Below are 15,201 nucleotides of genomic sequence, written 5' to 3'. Positions count from 1 at the left end.
CGGTCCCTCTCTCGGTCCTCTACTTCCAATTCCTTGATCCGCAGCTGGATCTCCAGCCGCCGTAGCTCCGCTGGGCTGGCCCCTGCCCTAGATGGGCTATGACTTGCAGGCCTCCCGGGAGACGCTGTCTCATCTCTCCGTTGGGTTCCAGCGCTCCTCCCCCTCTCTGAGTCTGACACACTCTCAGGGGGGGGTCTGGCTGCTTCCCCTGGGGACAAGATCCTGGCCCTGTGGCTGGTCATTATCTTCCAGCTGGGTAATCAGTTGGGCCTTGGTTGCTTTCCGCACAGGCAAGCCCCTCTCTCTGCACAGCCCCACCAGCTCTGCCTTCAAGAGTTGGGCGTAGGCCATCTGCCCGCTGGGCCCCTCGGTGCAGACTCACCAGTCTAGTGCTGCAGCGCCCCACGCTTCCCAGGAACCGCTTCGCTCTGTCTCCAGCACGCCTGGCTCCAGGGTTCTTGCTTCTCCTGCGCTTTGTCACTTGCCGCTGGAAGCTCCATCCATGGGGTGCAGTGCATCCCACTTCTGACACCAGTGTGACGGCGCGTTGGGGGTCCCCTGTCTCCTGCACCCCGAAATGGCACAAACAGACTGCATCAGCCGGTGGAATAGAGGAAGTTTATTGCCTCTCCAGGATACAGCACAGCACAGATGTAGTCTGGTCACAGAGCTGGGCTAGGATGCCTCAGGCCCCCTTGAGTTGGGGGGAGACTGGGCCCCTAAACTCCAGCTCCTCTCCCTAGGCTGCCTCCTCCATGCTCACCGACAGCCACCCCAACCAACTAACTAACTTCCAGCCCTGCCCCCCAGCCAGGGCAGCATTCCACCTTCCTTTGTTCCTCTCCATGGGGGGTGTCTGGCCATACTGGTTTGCATAGTGACTCATCCTGTTTTGCTGGGTCGTGGTACCCATGGCAGCCAGTGGGGGTTCCCCCAGAGCCAGCAGCATAGAAACCAGCCAGGTACCCCCACTACATCACAGGGCTGCGGGGACATCTTCATTAGGAGAAATCCTCCACTTAAAACAGTATCAGTAACAGTATGTTCGAAACACAGAGGCACAGAAACTAGCTGCTTTCCTGCGAGGTGACCTAATTATGTCCGCAGTCCCAAAAGAAAAATAAACACGGTCCTTTTGCCCCCTGCGTAGAAACCAATGGGGAGAGCTGCCCCTACTGCAGGGATAAGCCTGCGGCAGGGGGCGTGGTCCCGTCCGGTGGGCCAACTCTGGGAGAAGCAGGAGGGCAGTAAACAGCCCGGCCCACTCGTGGCCGGCCCCAGGGAAGCCAGAAAACAGGGTGAAAGACATAGGAGTTCAAATTACAGACCGAACTGGGAGTAATGTGCCCCTAGGACAGTGGTCTCCAACCTTTTAAAACACAAGATCACTTTTTGAATTTAAATGCAACTCAGGATCTACCTCAAACCCAAATACCCTTGCACTGTGATGTAGTGGGTGTACCTGGCTGGTTTCTATGCTGCTGGCTCTGGAGTAACCCCCGCTGGCTGCCGTGGGTACCACGACCCAGCAAAACAGGATGAGTCACTATGCAAACCAGTGGCCAGACACCCCCCATGGAGAGGAACAAAGGAAGGTGGAATGCTGCCCTGGCTGGGGGGCAGGGCTGGAAGAGAGTTAGTGGGTTCTTGGCTGGAAGGCAGGGAAGAAGGAGCTGGGGAGGGGGCTGGGACTCCCCTATCCCAAGGGGGGCACTGAGGCCTCTTAGCCCCAGTTCCTGTAACCAGATTACATCTGTGCTGCGCTGTGCTGGAGGAACAATAAACAACCTCCATTCTACTGGCTGGTGAAGTCTGTTCATGCCATTTCGGGGGTGCAGGAGATGGGAAAATCCCAAAGCGTCATCACACCTGTCTCCTCTGTGCCTCTTCTCCAAGGCCCTGCCCCTGCTCACTCCATCATCCCTCCCTTTCACCAGGCAGAAGCTTTTGGCACAGTCTCTGGAAGGGGGAGCTAAGGGATTTGGAGTGAGAGAGGGGCTCTGAGCTAAGCCTGGAGAAGGAACTTGCAGTGCAGGAGGGGGTTCAGGGTACAGGATCTGTAAGAGTTTAGGTCCAGGGGGCTCAGAGCTAGGACAGGGATTTGGGGTACAGGAGGGGGTTCATGACTGGGGCAGGGGTGTGGAGCTGGCTCCAGCCGGACACTGCTTACTTCAGGTGGCTCCTGAGTGGTGGCTCTGTGGGGCTAAGGCAGGCTCATCACTACCCTGCTCCTACCCCATTCTCAAAAGCAGCCAGCAAACTCCACCCATCCCAAGCCCTGCTATGCCCCCTCTCCATTCTGTGAAGATAAAGAGTGAGAAAGGGGGCACCCTGACATCAGTGCCCCCTCTTCTCCCTTCCCTGCTCTGAAGATCAAGCAGGAGGCTCCTGGGAGTTGGCGGGAGAGGCGGCTCCAAGGGAAAGGGCAGGAGGTGCACAGCAGTGAGGGGAGGGGTAGCTGTGGTGCTGGGCTTGAGAGCCTCTTGGCCAACCAGTCCTGATCTCCTGTCAAAGGCTCCAAGATCTACTCGTAGACCCTCATCTCCTGGTTGGTGACCACTGCCCTAGGGGAATAAAGCAGCAAGAATCCTATTGACCGTCTGTTGGATCGGAACCCCGCACTGTACCAGGCGCTGCACAATCAGCCAGGGAGGGGGAAGGAGACTCCATGGCAGTGACTCGGCTCATTACGGGAAGGCGTTTGTGTCTCTGATAAGGACAGGAATATGCAAATGACGGTGACCGGCTCCTATTTACATCGGTGAAGCAACCCGCAGCCCCCGAGGTCTGTGCAGTCACCAGTCAGCTCTGCCCCGCACAGTAACGAAAGAAATGAAGTTTTGGATCGATTTAGTTTTCGTTTTGGCAGCTTTGCCAGGTATCTTACAGCTCAACACGTCGCAGAGAACGACAAAGGTTTTGCATTTGCATTTTGATACTAATGTTCGTATCGCTTCTTTGTTCCCAGGTGCCCGCTCCCAGGTGCAGCTGGTGGAGTCCGGAGGGGATGTGAAGAAGCCCGGAGACTCTCTGCGCCTCTCCTGCAAAGCCTCCGGCTTCACCTTCAGTAGCTTCTGGATAGGCTGGGTCCGGCAGGCTCCCGGGCAGGGGCTGGAGTGGCTCGCCCGGATTCACGGGTCTAGCCCATACTACAGTGATTCGGTAAAAGGGCGATTCACCGTCTCCAGAGATGACCCCAACAACCTGCTGCACCTGCAAATGGCCGGTCTGAAGCCGGAGGACACCGCCCGCTATTACTGTATGTTAGAGACGCACAGCGAGGGGAATCGAGAGAAGCTGATACAAAAACTCCAGCGGCAGAGTCGTGCTCCCCTGCGCCGCGCGGGGGCAGCACTTCCACAGGGAATCCCACGCCCAGCAAGGGGTTTGCAAGCGGAGTAAAAACAAAGTCATCTGGGTCCAGCTCCCTGTGTCTTTGTGCGATCAGGTCTGAACTAGCAACGGCTTGGAACGCAGATCTTTGCTGTTTCCCAGAGGGCCACAGGAAAACATGAGCAGAGAAGACTATAGGCCTACAATATGGTTGGGAAACCTTTTTGGGGGTCAGGGGTTGCTGACCCACAAAAAATCAGCTGGGGGAGGGGCACACAAGTGAGAAGCAAAAAAAAAAAAAAAAGAAAAAAAGAAAAAAACAAATCCTCAGTGATGTGGGTCCTGACTGAGAAGGAAAAAGACCTCCACCCCTCCTCTGCACACTACAGCCACGGTGGGGAGATAATTCACCCTTCTTAATCCGGCCCTGGTTGTTAATCCGGTCAGGGAGACTCGCGAAATCCTACACTAGCACCACATATCTGTTCCCATGTGTTTGTGTCATAGGATATGTAACAGACAGACACAGACTGACAGGCCGACAAAGATAGACAGACGGGCACTCTCCATTCAGTTACTGCATCTGCCCTTTGGCCAGTGGGCGGAGGAAACAGCAGCGGGACATTTTGTGTCCAGCCGGACTCTGGAGCCCCCCTGCCAGGAGACAGAACAGCGCTTCATCACACTCGCCTGGGAAAAGGGGGGAGAAATCTCCATAGAGGCACCTCTTCGCTTGCGCCCACATCTGGGACCATCTCTTTCCTGTTGCAAAGCCACGAAGGTCTCAGATTGCTTCTGTCCCACCTGGCTGTTGTCATAGTCTCCCTGTGAGGTCACTATCTCCTGACATGGCATTAGCCAATCAGCCAAAGGCCGTTGTGATGTCACTGTCGCTCCACCTTTGCCTTGCAGGGCACATGTCCTACCGCTGGCCAGACCCTTTGCATGTTTGAGCTGCTCCCGGATGTGACCTTCCCGCTCAGAGGAGATTCCAAACGGACACGTCAGTGCCGAGGAGGGAGCAGAGATTGCGGGGCCAATGTGAGGTTATTTCACCAAGACATTCCCTATGTGCACCCCGGCCCCTACTGCTAATGACTCAGCTCTGACTTCCTCCGAGAGAGCGGGAGCAGGTCCATCTCCCCCTAGTGGCTTTGCCCCTGAAATCGCAGAACACCAGATAATTGGTCACACTCCAGGAGCAGAGGGCGCTGCCCTAGGGGACACCTTCGGATCCCTTCCACTCCTACGACTCTCTGCCGCAGCTTCCATGAGACACAACTTAATCCCCCCGACTCCCCTTCGAGAAAGCGGTTTGTCCCTCTCTGGGGCAGAAACCAGCCTCTCTCCCTGCAGCTGCGGTTCCTTCCCCAACTGCCCCTCCCAGGACAGACTCCCGCCTCTGGGCACCAACTGGGCATCGTCTGTAGCATGGCAGGTGCCCGGCACGTTTTGGAGCAGCCAATGCGCCAAGACAGAGACACCGCCTGGTAACAAGTGTTCCCCCCACAGATGAAGGGGGTTACAGGAGTCCCCGCCAGCAAATACCTGATCACAGGCGTATCCTGGGACCCACGGCGGGACCCAGTCCTCTGCCCCCTCCGAACTGCATCTCACAGCCCGCTCCTGCCATTCCCTGTGCGCTGAGCCTAGCGACAGGCCTCTCTAGGATGCAACGGGGACATCGCGATGTACTGAGCTCTCATTAACCCCCCCCCCCAACACTCACTCCTCTGCCGTCCCTTATACCCGCTGGGGGAACCCGCATGCAAATCTCTGCTGGGGGTTCCTGTTAAATTCTAGCCACTGGTAATAGGAGCCTCAGTCTCTGGCCAGACACAGACTCGCCGGGCCCTGCCCGCTGGGGAGTTTCCCTCAGTGCCTGAGAACTAGAATTCCTGGCCCTACTCGCCTCCCCCCGCTGTGAGTGTCCGTGGGGGCACGTAAGATAATTCAGAGCAGAACCAGACATTAGTTGTGTGGCTATTTCTTGCTTTCCTCAGCTTTGATTTTCCCAGGTGTCTTCACTCAGCTGCAGCTGTTCAAGTCTGGTCTGGGGGAGGTGAAGCCTGGAGAGACCGTCACTCTCACTTGCTCTGTGTCTGGTTACACCATCTCTTCTGGCTACCATTGGGCCTGGAACCGTCAGGCTCCTGAGAAAGGATTAGAATACATGGGGAATATCTATGGACCCAATGGGGGCACCAACTATGCGCCTGCTTTCCAGGGCCGAATCATCATCGCTACAGACACGGCCAAGAACCAGGTTTCCCTGCAGCTGCGTTCGCTGACAGCTGTAGACACCACCGCCTGTTACTGCGCCAGACACACAGTGACACAGAGCGCAGCAGGGCCCATACAAAAATGGCTTTCCCTGGAGCCATTCAGGACATTTAACGCCTCTTTTCCTCTCTCTCAGAGAGAGGCAGGAGCAGAGAAGAGGAAATCTTTACACAGCAACATTATTTCTAAATACCCTGTGGGTATGTCTACACCTGCAGACTGATTCGAACTAGGGCTGCAAATGTAGGAATTCAGAATTGCAAATCAAGCCTGGGATTTAAATATCCCACACTTGATTTGCATGTTCCCAGCCCAGCGCCATTTTCAAAATTTACAAGCCCGGACTAATTGCCCAAGTCAACATGTGGCAGGGAAATGGGAGTTGGAAATAAAGCCCTGTTTCGAACTACCTGTTAAACCTCATTGCAGGAGGAATAACAGGTCGTTCGAACTAGGGCTTTAGTTCAAACGCCCTGTTTCCCTGCTAGGTGGAGATGCGGGCAGTTAGTCCTGAGCTTGTAAATTTAAAAAAAATGGCGCGGGTCCAGGAACATGCAAATCAAGCGGGGCCATTGCTGGCAGAGCAGACGCTGGCTGAGGATAGAAGGGGAGGGGAGCCCTTACTCCTGAAGACTGACCTCTTACTCCTAGCCTTTGGGCCCTCCGCCTGCACAAAACCCACCTGAGGTTGGGGGGAGGGGACGGGAGGAAGAAATTCTCCGCCGGGGGCGCTGACGAGTCAGGGTCCGCACAGGGCATGCATTTGTCACCGCGCATGCGCCTCCCGTCGGAACTGTCCGGCCCCTCCGCGATGGCCTGTTACCGCCCCACGCCCTGACCGGAGCGGGGCACTATTGGGCGGTTGCAGTTGCTCTCACCTGGCCCTCGTGGGTGTCTCCCTGGGGCTGTGACTAGGGACCGAGGGCAAATGGATGCCCAGGGGCAGAGGGACGCAACAGGCTCCGCAGCACTTTCCCCTCCCTCCCTAGGCTCAGAGAACACGGAAACAACCCACCCAGGGCTCGGAACGGGCAGCTGCAACTCCCCCGCCCAACGATAGCGGGGACACCGGGAGAGGGGTGGTGTGGGGCTGGGAGGGGGGGGAGCCCTGAGCCAGCCCCTGTAACCTGCCTCTGCCTACGGATAGCCTGGCTGCCGGCAGGAAGCTTCCCTCCAGCTGCGCATCCCCGTCCGGGTGAGTGGCCAAAAATGGGCCAGCGGCCTTGGCCACTCACCGCATCGAACTCACTGAGCGCAGAGGGAAAGGGATGGGATGGGGGGAGGGGGAGTTACAGACTGTGACGTAGTGGGGGTACCTGGCTGGTTTCTATGCTGCTGGCTCTGGGGTAACCCCACTGGCTGCCGTGGGGACCACAACCCAGCAAAACAGGATGAGTCACTATGCAAATGAGTATGGCCAGCCACCCCCCATGGGGAGGAACAAAGGAAGGTGGAATGCTGCCTGGCTGGGGGGCAGGGCTGGAAGAGGGGGAGTGAGTTCCTGTCTGGAAGGCAGGGGAGAAGGAGCTGGGGAGGGGGGCTGGGACTCCCCTATCTCAAGGGGGCACTGAGGCCTCTTAGCCCCAGTTCCTGTAACCAGATTACATCTGTGCTATGCTGTATCCTGGAGGAGCAATAAACCACCCTCAATTCCACTGGCTGGTGGAGTCTGTTTGTGCCATTTCGGGGTGCAGGAGACGGGGGACCCCCAACGCGCCGTCACACAGACACAGTGCGAACTGGGGCTCGCGTGTTCCAAGCGGCGTAAAGGAATCGCATTGAGCGTCTGTGGAATCCGGGAACCGAATCGAATTAAAGCGCCCTGAGCCCCCGGGCCTAGAGCTGCAATTCCCACCGAACCTGACCAGAGCGGAGACATGTTCGCACCTCCGGGCTCCCAACAAACGCGGATCCTGCCCCCAGTGAACCGAAACCCACGAACACCAGTGAAAATCTTTCCCTTCATCACAACCGATCCCCAGGAACCCCTAGACATTTATGACGAGCTCAGTGACGTCATTTCTCCCTAAGTGCCCAGCGCTGTGAGAGTCCCGGGACCCGCGTTGTGCCAGGCGCTGCACAAACGCACAGGGAGGGGGGAGGAGATTCCTTCTACCGGAGACTCCATGGCAGTGACTCGGCTCGTTCAGGGAAGGCGGTTGTGTCTCTGATAAGGAGGGGAACATGCAAATGACGGTGACCGGTGCCTGTTTAAATTGGTGTCTCTCTCTTCCCTAGGCTGCACCCGGAGAGACACCCCGCAGCCCCGGTGTCTGTACAGTTACCAGCCAGCTCTTCACCCTAGCAACGGGGAAAATGAAATTCTGGGTCTTTTTAATCTTCGTGGTGGCAGCTTTGCCAGGTATTTTGTAACTAAAAACGCTGGAGAGGCGGACGGAGATTTTGTGTTTCCTATTTGATATTAATATTTGTGTCGCGTGTTTGTTCCCAGGTGCCCGGTGCCAGGTGCAGCTGGTGGAGTCCGGAGGGGACGTGAAGAAGCCCGGAGACTCTCTGCGCCTCTCCTGCAAAGCCTCCGGCTTCTCCTTCAGCAGCTACTGGATGAGCTGGGTGAGGCAGGCTCCCGGGAAGGGGCCGGAGTGGGTCTCTGACATTAGTGCGGATGGGGGCACCAAGCGCTATGCAGACTCGGTTAAAGGCCGATTCACAGTCTCCAGGGACAATTCCAACAATCTGCTCTATGTGCAAATGACCGGCCTGCAGCCCGAGGACACCGCCCGCTATTACTGTGCGAGCGACACAGTGACACGAAACCTGCTGGTGATCAGACAAAAACCCGGGCTATTGAATCCGCGTTTCCCCGTTCGCCACAAGGGGGCAGCAGATCCACAAAGAGCTCAGCCTGAGAGCGGCGGACCCAGCCCTGCGTTACTGTGCGAGAGACACAAACGGGCCGCTGGGCCTCCAGTTTCACAAGGGGCTGAGGCTCCTTCTTAGAACGGGGGGCTCCCAATGGAACTTACAGCTTCGAACCCACCGCCCGGACTCTCTCCTCACCCGGCAGCTAGAGGAGGGACTGCCAGGGAGATCCAGTGCACCCGGGTGAGTGCCCAGCCCCGGGGCTGTGAGGGTTTCCGGGGGTGCCACCTCCAGGCCGTGCCCCACAAGTAAAGGGTCTTTCTTTCCTTCTTATGTTTCAGGGGTGTCACTGTGATGGTGTGTTGGGGTTTTCCCGTCTCCTGCACCCCCGTAATGGCACGAACAGACTCCACCATCCAGTAGAATAGAGGGAGTTTATTGCTTCTCCAGGATACAGCACAGCACAGATGTAATCTGGTTACAGGGCAGGCCTAGGATGCCTCAGCCCCCTTGAGATGGGGGAGACTGGGCCCCTAAATTCCAGCCCCTTTCCCTAGGCTGTCTCCTCCATGCTCCCAGACAGAAACTAACTCCCTCACTTCCAGCCCTGCCCCCAGCCAGGGCTCCACTCCCCTTCTTCCCATTTTTCCGCTCCGGCAGAGCTAACTGGTCAGACAGGTTTGAAGCCCCCTTGAATAATGACTCATCCCCGGCCCTGCTGGGCAGTGCTGCAGCCAGCAGCCAGTGGAGGTCACTCACAACCCAAGCCTAGCAACCAGCAAGGTACCCCCCACTACGTCACAGTCACCACAAAGGATTTTCTTTCTCTCTCACCCAGCAAGTCCCTTTTTGAGGAAGCACAGTTGCTGTAGGTTTCATTCCCCTAAATCAGGGAGTCTCCAAACTTTTTAAGCACAAGATCGCTTTTCAAATTTAAATGTAATCCAGGCTCTACTTCAAAGCCAGATACCCTGGCCCCACCTCCTTTCTGCCCTTTCTCCAAAGCCCCATCCTTTCTCACTCCATCCTCCCTCTCCCCCTCCCTGCCATCCTTCCTCCTTTTCACCAGACAGGGGAAGAAGGTTGGGGCACAAGATCTAGTCTTGGGCCAAGGGATTTAGAGTGTGAGATGAGCTCTGAGCTAAGCCTGGGGCAGGGAGTTGGTGTGCAGGAGGGGATTCATGACTGAGACAGGTGTTCAGAGCTGGCTCCAGCTGGACACTGGTTACTACAGGTGGCTCCGGGGAGGTGGTGCAGTGGGGCTAAGGAAGGCTCACCCCTGGCCTAGCCCTGTACCACTCTCAAAAACAACCAGAAAACTCCATCCCAAACTCTCTTGTGCCCCCTTCCATTCTGTGGAGTTAGGATACAGGGTAGGAGAGGACACTCTGACATGAGCACCCCATCCACTTCCTCCCTGGTAAAAAAAAGGGGAAGGAGGCTGTCTGGAGTCGTGTCTCTGCTACAGCAGAGCTCCTGGCACTAAGGTACCACTCCCATCCCCCCTCCCGCTCCAGACCGGACGCAGTGACTGGACGCAGTCTGCCCCCCCCCCGTTCTGTCCCCCATCTAATCCACCCTGAGCCCTCTGTTCCCTCCCAGCCAAATCTGATTCCAGCCCCCGACCAGATCCAGTCCGCTCCCCTCTCCCACCTCCCCCCACTGACCGAACTCCGTCTTGTCTCCTTTCTCTCTCCCCGCCAAACCCTCATGTCCCCTCCCCACAGCACGCGCGGAAACGTCGGAGCGCCCTAGGAGAGGGGAGAAAGTGGCAAGGATCCCCCAGGGGATGCGTAGGGACACAGCTGGAAACATAACGGGCAAGGCCAGGGACACCTTCTCCCCCTCAATCTCTGAGTCGCGGCCCCCTCCAGCGGCTCCTCGCCGCCAGACCAACCAGATCTGGCTGCAAACTCGCTCTCCCCTCCCCGCAGCCTACGCAGCTCTGCTTGAATCATTCTGGCCCGGGCAGGGCTTTCCTTCTGCCCGTCCCCACCAAGGCTACAGCTTTCCCCTCCCCCCCCGCGCCCAGCACTGAGGCAGAGAAAAGGGGGGGAGAGTCGCCCCCCATTTGCCAATGCGCGCTACCTCCCCCCCCCCCACACACACACTCCCGCATATGCTTTGGCCACGGGCCCCTGCTCCGGCCGGAGGGGTCACTAGTAAGCGCAAGGCAGGCGGAGCGATGACTGAAGGCACCTGGCTCGCAGGGCGGTCCCTGGCTGCAGTGACCTGGGCTGCCCCTTGCCCGGCCCCGGATCGCTCTGTGCAGCCTGCCCCGCACAGCCCAGGGAGAGCGGTTCGCCCACCAGGGCCGTAGCTCTCGGGCGCCGCTGCTGTTCTCAGAGCCCAGGGGGCGCCCCCTGCACGTCGGGCCGCGCTGGCTGGTGCCAGTCAGAGGAGCGCGAACGATCCCGGGCGCCGGAGTCTGCTTCATGGGAGGCTCCCTCGGGCATTCCCCGCCCCGCAGCCGCTGGGTGCTGGGCAGCGGTAGCTGCGCCGGGAAGGTGACTGGATGGGCGCGTGGCCAGCGCTCCTGCCGGGGCCGCCCCGCCCGCGACTCCCTGCCGGCCCCGCTGCGACGCCCTCTCGCGCTCACCAGAGGGCGCACTTTTCTCCCTGGTGCGAGGGAAGGCAGCGAGGCAGCCCCGGAACCGTGATGTCACGGCGCCTCCACCAATCACGGCGGGACTGCGAGCGCGACTTGCCCCGCGCACCCCGCCTGCGGAGGGTGGTTCGCTGCTGGCCCATCGCGCTCCGCCCCCCCCCCCCCGCCCAATGGCTACAGGCAGGCCCGCGTCGGGCCGTAAGAGTCAGGAGTTGAGTTCTCCGACCAGCGTCTCTCGGGGGGGCCGGAACACCGCCCCTGGCAATGTGCCGCCCCAAGCACGGGCTTGGTTTGCTGGTGCCTAGAGCCGCCCCTGCCTTGGATGTTGGCCACTCCCGAGCCGCGCAAACATTTAAGAAAACGGAGCTAGAAAGAAACTGCCCGCGGGCGCTGTCAGTGCGGCCGAGTGGTCTAACAAAGCGGCCACTCCAGGGCCTATCTGTCCCCTCATTGGGTGTTCTGGTCTCCAAACCGAGCCGGGGGTTCAAAGCCCGCTCCGGTCACTGCCTTTGCTCGCTGTATGGAGAAGTAATTTGATTTCCATGTCCCTCCTGTCATTCCAAGAACACGAGCTTAGGAATGTGAGTTCGGGGCATCCGGACAGGTACATTCTGGCTCGTTTCCCAGGAGAAATTTGGCCTTGCCTGGGGTATGGCAGGTGCGGGGGGAGGGAGAAGCGCAGCAAACACGGATCATCCGGGGTGCGGGGCTCTTAGTCTCAGGGTTTCGTTCTGAGCAGAGGTGGGAGCTTTGGTCGCTTCCCTAGGGCAGGGAATTAAGAATAGAGCAGCCGGGCTGGAAGGCCGCTAAAGCCAAGAGCCCCGCTCCAGTCTGTCCACAGCCAATCAGGAGAGATCAAAACTGATCTCCCAGTTTGTACCTTAGAAATTCTACCGGCTCTAAGGGTTTCCCCTGCGAAGGCCTCTTGACTCCTGCGGCTCAGGAGTGAGGGGCACAAAGGGGTTAGGGCAACAGGGGGCTGCAGATCGGGACTGAGGGGCCTCGCGAAGCTGGGAAGCATCCCGGTCTGGGTGAGCGGCCAGAAATAGGCCAGCGGCCTCGGCCCCTCACCGCATCGAACTCACCGAGCGCAGCGGGAAGGGATCGGCGGAAAGTTACAGACACGGTGCGAACTGGGGTTCGAGTGGCCCAAAGGACATGAAGGAGCAAGAATCTCATTGAGCATCTGTCGGATCCAGGCACCGAATTGCATTGCATCACTTTTGGCCCCCAGGCCTGGAGCTACAATTTCCACCGAAACATGTTAGCACCTCCGGGCTCACAAGAAACACGGATTCCCCTTCGCACCATGAGCCGACGCCCCTAACGCCGATATAAATATTTCCCTTCCCCGGCAATCCTTAGACGTCAATGGCGAGCTAAGTGACGTCATTTCTCCTTATCTCCCCAGCGCTGTGAGAGCCCAATCGGGTCCCCCCGCGCTGTGCCAGACGCTGCACAAACACACAGGGATGGGGAAGGAGATTCTTTCTGCCGTTCCCGCAGACTCCATGGTAGTGACTCGGTTCATTAAGGGAAGGCGTTTGTGTCTCTGATAAGGAGGGGAATATGCAAATGGTAGTGACCGGTGCCTGTTTAAATCGGTGTCTCTCTCCCTAGGCTGCACCCGGAGAGACACCCCGCAGCTTCGGTGTCTGTGCAGGTACCAGCCAGCTCCGCCCCCCAGCAACGGGGAAAATGGATTATTGGGTCTATTTAGTTTTCGTGGTGGGAGCTTTGCCAGGTATTTTCTAGCTAAACACGCTGGAGAAGCAGAAGGAGATTTTGTATTTTATATTTTGATACTAATGTTCCTATCGCGTCTTGGTTCCCAGGGGTCCGGCCCCAGATCATCTTGGTAGAATCCGGAGGGGACGTGAAGAAGCCCGGAGACTCTCTGCGCCTCTCCTGCAAAGCCTCCGGCTTCACCTTCGCTGATTACCGGATGTGCTGGGTCCGACAGGCTTCCGGGAAGGGGCTGGAGTGGGTCTCTTATTTCTATGGGGATACTACATTCTACCTTGATGCCGTGAAAGGCCGATTCACCATCTCCAGGGACATCCCCAACAATCTGCTGTTCCTGCAAATGACCGGCCTGAAGCCCGAGGACACCGCCCGCTATTACTGTGCGAGATGCACAGCGACACGAAACCTATTGACGCTTCTGCAAAAATCCAGCCTGCAGACCCCGCTGCCGTCGCATGGGGGCAGCAGAGAGACACACAACGGGGCGCTGGACACAGACCTCAGAACACGCTGCGGTGGATGAAATACAAACCCGCCTCAAAGTTTTAACCCTTTCACTGCTTAGTAACATCCCCCTTTGCTGCAGGAGGTTCCCTGGGCCTGCGGGGCAGACATCGCCGGCTGCTTCAGCCAGTCCCGTTGAGGCGGGAGCCCTGTTCCCACGGCCCGGCTCGGCTTGCAGATCGGGCACTTGCGCTGATATAGAACGTGGTTCATGGGACCCTTCCCCCGCAGGAACCCGACCCCAGCTTCTTCGCACCCGGCCCTGCCCGGGACTGAGATGTCCGGTGGCCTGCGCTCTGCAGGAAGTCAGGCGTGGTGACAGCGGTTCCTTCTGCCCCTGGCTCTGTGCTAGTGCCCGTGAGGCGGAGGACGCCGGGGAGAGAAACGGACAGATACAGTCAGTCCAGGGGCAGCTACCAGAGGGGCTACAATCAGAGCGGATGTGCTGGGTGCTGTGTATCCACAGGCCTTGGGCGTCTAGGAAGAAACATTTCGCAGCCACATTCCTAACCCAATAGCGACAGCGAGCGGCAATTTTCACCCACTCACCAGCCTAATACTCAGAGAAAGTTGCGGGACTTTCTTTCCCATAACTCCCAGGTTCTAGCAGCAAATCGTTGTCTGGGGGTCTGATCCCGAAGACTGGGATGTCTTTGCCTTGACTCCGGTATTTGCTGGTCCCGGTACCATTAACACCTGTCCCGGACCTTCACCCATTCAAGGCAGCTGTTTCTTGCTCCCTGGAGCGAAACACGCACTCGGTATCCCCCCGCGCTGTGTTGCAGGGTCCCACGGGAAGGGCGGGGCGAGCACAACTGTCTGGAGCCTCGCGGAAGGATTTCAGAGTGTGAGAAGGCGGGAGTAGCTCTTACAAGGAGCGGGACAGGCAAATAGAAGTGTCACTTTCCTGTTTAAATCTGTTCCTGTATCTGCCCAGGATGCACCCGCAGGGTCAAACCGCAGCACCCTGGGTCTGGGGCAGTGAGTGGACCAGCTGCCTGTTGTCCTGTGCTGAGGCCTCTCATACAAAAGCAGCAGTGCAGGGTGGCAGCAGCCCCTGTCCGAGGTGGGGGGGGGCGGGGGGTGAGCCTGCATGCGCCGGGCTGTTAATACAATTTAAATGGAGAGCTAAGATTGATACAGGCTGCTGGTAAGCCCGCTAAACATGTGTTGGCAAGGTTGGGGGAGGGGGAATGCGTGTAGTCTATAACATTAGCCTGTAAACTCTTGCTTATCCGTGAATCGACTGCACTATTACACCCCTAGTTTCTACCCTATAAATACTGTCAGCTCCCAGGACGTTTTCCTGAAAGAGCTTCTTGGCCCCCCTGGGTCAGGAGTGAGGGGCACCATAGCCGAATAGGCAGCAGACCGTAGGTCAAGAGAGTGGAACAAGGTGGAGCAGGGGAGCCATGGATCACGCAGCAGGTGGCTGAGGGTTGGGACTGAAGGGCACCAAAGTGAGGGAGGGATTCTGTCTGCCAGCAGGGGGCTGCAGGTCAGGAGTGATGGGCACCATGGAGCTGGGGAGTACCTAAGAAGGCAGCAGGGGCTGCAGGTTGAGAGTGGGGAGCATGGTAAAGCTGGGAGGTATCTGAGCAGGCAATAGGGAGCTGCAAGTTGGGTGTGAGGGGCACCCTAGGGCCAGGCTGGCAGGGGCTGCAGAGGGGACAAGGTTTCCCCAGGACCCACTGCCTGGCCGGAAGGGGACTTTTCTGTCACCTTCTCTCTGCGTGACTGAGACATGCTACTCTGCACCTACTCATTATTTTGAAGCAGTTTTTGAAATAACAGGTGTGCTTTTTGGCCAGCCCAGTGAACTTCGTTGCACGAGGGATAGGGATGGCTCAAAATAGTGATTTATTTCAACATTTGGCACCATGTAGATGCATCACATTTCAAATTTC

The 15,201-nt window shown here is 58.0% G+C and overlaps 1 protein-coding gene and 1 long non-coding RNA gene across 2 annotated transcripts in view; both read right to left on the bottom strand.

Moving 5' to 3' along the window:
- LOC149521034 (leukocyte immunoglobulin-like receptor subfamily A member 3) overlaps positions 1-15,201 on the bottom strand; it is a 1,043,054-nt gene that overhangs the window by 230,149 nt on the left and 797,704 nt on the right. The window lies entirely within an intron of this gene.
- On the bottom strand, positions 2,834-4,147 carry LOC142821224 (uncharacterized). Its single transcript, XR_012898126.2, has 2 exons — positions 4,024-4,147; positions 2,834-3,228 (listed from the first exon to the last, which is right to left on the bottom strand). It is a non-coding gene; the product is annotated as an uncharacterized LOC142821224 (long non-coding RNA).

The sequence above is a fragment of the Pelodiscus sinensis genome, chromosome 30 (assembly GCF_052426305.1).
Source record: "Pelodiscus sinensis isolate ZL-2025 chromosome 30, ASM5242630v1, whole genome shotgun sequence".
In the NCBI taxonomy this organism is placed as follows: Eukaryota; Metazoa; Chordata; order Testudines; family Trionychidae; genus Pelodiscus; species Pelodiscus sinensis.
This window is presented reverse-complemented; position numbering and strand designations above follow the sequence as displayed.